Here is a 3771-nt window from a genome sequence, read left to right on the forward strand (position 1 = left end):
GAGAGAGAGAGAGAGAGAGAGAGAGAGAGAGAGAGAGAGAGAGAGAGAGAGAGAGAGAGAGAGAGAATGAGAAATGGGACTTGAATTTCTGTTTTCTGGCAATAAATCCAGGGTTATCTCCTCTAGACAATCCTTCCTCTGAAGACTGTTATTATAAGACCTTCAACCATTCAGCTTTTCTGGGAAATGATTTGTGCAGAAAAGACAAGCATTTACATTGGGAAACCCTTTACAATTCAATTCAATTAAATAATTTTAAAACACCTACTGGACTGTTAAAATATTGCATACTTTCCCAAATGCAATCTATCCTTTAAATATTTCCCCAATTGAATTCACAACCATAGTTCATTTGAAATTCGTGTCCCAACCACATGTACAAACTCAATGTGCTAAATATCTATCTCCTCATTAGAATCAGGAAAAACAGACATTTTTCATTCACTTAATTTTTTACTGTGTAGGTAGTAAGAGTGATCTCTTTTTACTGAACATGAATCTAATTGAAATGACCCTGGAATGTCCTGGGGATTGATATGATCAGGACAATATCATGCATTAAAAGGTTAATCTGGAGGTGGCTAGGTGGTGCAGTGAATAGAGCACTGGCCCTGGAGTCAGAAGGACTTGAGTTCAAATCCAGCCTCAGACACTTGACACAATTACTAGCCATGTGACTTTGGGCAAGTCACTTAACCCCAATTGCCCTACAAAAAGCAAAAAAAAAAGGTTAATCTGAAGGACCTCCCATTCATAGAGAATCTGTCTTCTATCTGGACTTTGCCTGGGACATCCTCCACAACAGTGGTGAACACCTTTGTTGAGCTTGTGTTGTTGCTTTATGCCTCACTTGATATTAATAATCAAGAGATCATTGTATTTGGCAGGAAATGGTCTTAACATTGCTTGTTAGAAGATAGCTTTTAGGCTATAGTTACTCACTCTTTTGTAATCAACAAACAAATTCAACTGTATCTTGCATCTCTACTTCTTCCTATAGTATTTTGGGGACTGATGTGTTGAATCTAAATGTTGTGGCTCCCCTTTCACTGACGAAAAATATAGATCATTATAGATACAATGACAAATTTGTTCCATTTTATGCCAGTTTTTTGTCTTCCCACTAGTTTCATCTAGGAATGTTCTTTGGGATGATATGACTCACCCGGGTCTTGTGCCAAGCCTTCTTTCGATTTGTTTTTGCTTCCTCTATCACCATTTTATAGCCAATTACTGCTCATAATCTCCCTCCATCTTCTTCTAAAGTGTTTTTTACAAATGAGCTTGCATTCTACACCACTCTTGCCCTTGGCTTCTATGTCTCTTAACTAGACAAGGAGAGCAAGTGTTTCTGGGCAGTTTTTGGCCTCCTTTTTGAAGATTACTTTGCACCAATTAAGCATGTGCAGAAAATGATGATAAAGTTAATATACTGGTCTTTTCTCATTTGCTATTTTTTGGTATTGATGGCTTCTTGGAATGGGCCAATTTGAAACTGATCCCAGTTCTTTCTTGTTCTTCTTGCTGTTAGACTTTCTTCTAATCTAGTACTGATTTTGACCCTTACCCCAATTAGCTGATGTGTTCTTACTAAATAGACAGCTGATCTTGATATGAAGCATGCCTCAATAAATCTATGTTTCCTGTCTGTTAAGTAGTCAAATCTTTTTTTTTTGTAGTATTGTTCCCTGCTCTCCATGCTCAGTGCCTTCTCTCTTCTGAAAGAAAATATCCATAAGATATAGGTATAAGATTACTGACTAGTCTACAAACCTGGAGCCTCTTCCATTTATCAAACCTGAACCATACTTTCCATTACAGTTTGCTCCGTTTTCCACTGTGTCTACTTTCATATTGAAATCATTGAATAGTAAAGTTTATGTTAACTTGATTTGGGAGATGTTGTCAAGTACTCCCTAGACTTTCTCTAAATCTTCCTCATTCACAAGGGATGTTGGTATGTAAGCTGCAGTTAGCTTTATCAGATGAGTTACTGTGTAAAGTGCTTTACAAACCAGGAAGAGCTATAGAAATGTCCTTGTAATTAGAGTAATAATTATTATCTTTTTGTTTAATTATCATGAACACTTCAAAGCAAGATGAACAAGTATCCCACTAAGGATGTCTCTTGGTTTCTTTGGGTATATGATAAAAATAACTCTATCAATCCAATTGTTTGTGGGTATGGTAGATAGAGCATTGGGTCTAGAGTCAGGGAGACCTGAGTTCAAATCCCACCTCCAACCCTTACCAATCATGTAACCCTGGGTAAGTCATTTAACCTGTCTGCCTCAATTTCCTCAAATGTAAAATGGGGATAATAATAGAATCAATCCCCTAGAGTTGTTGTGGGGGTAAAGTGAGAAAATATTTAAAAAGTGCTTAGCGCAGTATCGGGCACATAGCAAGTGCCATATAAATGTTAGCTATTATTAAGCAGAATTTAGGAGTTATTATTCTTTTGTCTTATTCTGTTTATATGAGAATACAAATAGTGACATACCTGAACTCTTCTAATGGTATGTCAATTTCTTTGGTCATTGGACAAAAATCACACATTTAGAGTACTTATACTTGAGTTAGAGAGGCAGAATGACTGGAATCCAAGTTCCAGCTCTGACATGCACTAGTTATGTGACCCTGGGCAAGTCTTTAACCTCTAGGTACTCTAGGCAACTCTCTGGGACTATAAGTTGTAGAGAAGATGGCCATGGGACTTTGGTAATGGAGATTTCCTCACTTTGGGAGTCTTCTACATCAAAGAAATCACAGGTCCGGTCTCTACACATTACAAGTAAGTTAATGTTTATGAAGATCTAAAAATGATCTGATTCCTTGCAACCTCACTGTGGGAGCAGAAGGAGACCACATTGGAATGGAAACCATTTAAAATTGTTCTTTTTTTTCATTTAACATTGTCAAAACATTTAGCACCTGTTGAGCAATCATTTGACAATGATCCTCTTTATTTCCAGCCAAAGGGTAAGGAGGACCTTGGAAGCAGATTGAGACCCTAGAACTACACTCAAAACCTCTCTAACATGGCAGACTATGGCACTTCCCCTTTATTTCCTTTGAAAACAAATGGTCACTCCATTCTAGAATAATAATGAACCAGAAGAGGACTTTGTGAGGCTCCAACATCATATCATCCACAAATTGGATAAAGGCTGAAATCTGAGATGTTATAATTATACTCACTAATGAAAATGTTAAAGAGAAGAAGCCTTGTAGCAGGATAATAAAGATCTCCCACCGTATTGGCTTATCTTGGACTCATGGGCAATGCTTGGGGTGATATTATGCCATATTATATTATCTGTTCCTTGGTTCTGATCACACAACCAATTTGAAATAGTAATAACTCATGTTTAAATAGAACATTTGGGTTTACAAAATACTTTTCTCACAATAAATATGAGATGTAATATCATTGTATTACCATCCCTGCTTTATAGATAAGAAGACTGACTTTTTCCTGATTATCCAGATCATCCTGACTCCAAGTCTAAAACTTTGTCCACTCACTGTGGGAGCAGAAGGAGTCCACATTGGAATGCAAACCATTAAAAAATGTTCTTTTATTTTGTCTGGCCCACATCTGTCCATCTTAGCCATGAGAATATGCATATAAAAGACTTGGTATACCAGGATTTCAACAAAGTATTTGACAAAGCCTACAACATTCTCCTGTTCTATGGATCTAACCTCATTTCCTTTTTTGATAGCATTACTAGCTTGGCACAAGTGGGTTTTGGTGACAGTTCTGAC

The 3771-nt window shown here is 37.1% G+C and overlaps 1 long non-coding RNA gene across 1 annotated transcript in view; it reads left to right on the forward strand.

The window, feature by feature from the left end:
* The window catches only part of LOC138146477 (uncharacterized), a 260767-nt gene extending 257355 nt beyond the window's left edge, over positions 1-3412 (forward strand). The window contains exon 4 of the long non-coding RNA XR_011164491.1: positions 2976-3412. This is a non-coding gene — a long non-coding RNA (uncharacterized lncRNA). The remainder of the gene's footprint in view (positions 1-2975) is intronic.
* The last annotated feature ends 359 nt before the right edge of the window (positions 3413-3771 follow it).

This window comes from Petaurus breviceps, unplaced genomic scaffold (genome assembly GCF_028583685.1).
Source record: "Petaurus breviceps papuanus isolate PSGF00001 unplaced genomic scaffold, PetGlider_PUasm1.0 90762, whole genome shotgun sequence".
NCBI lineage: Eukaryota > Metazoa > Chordata > Mammalia > Diprotodontia > Petauridae > Petaurus > Petaurus breviceps.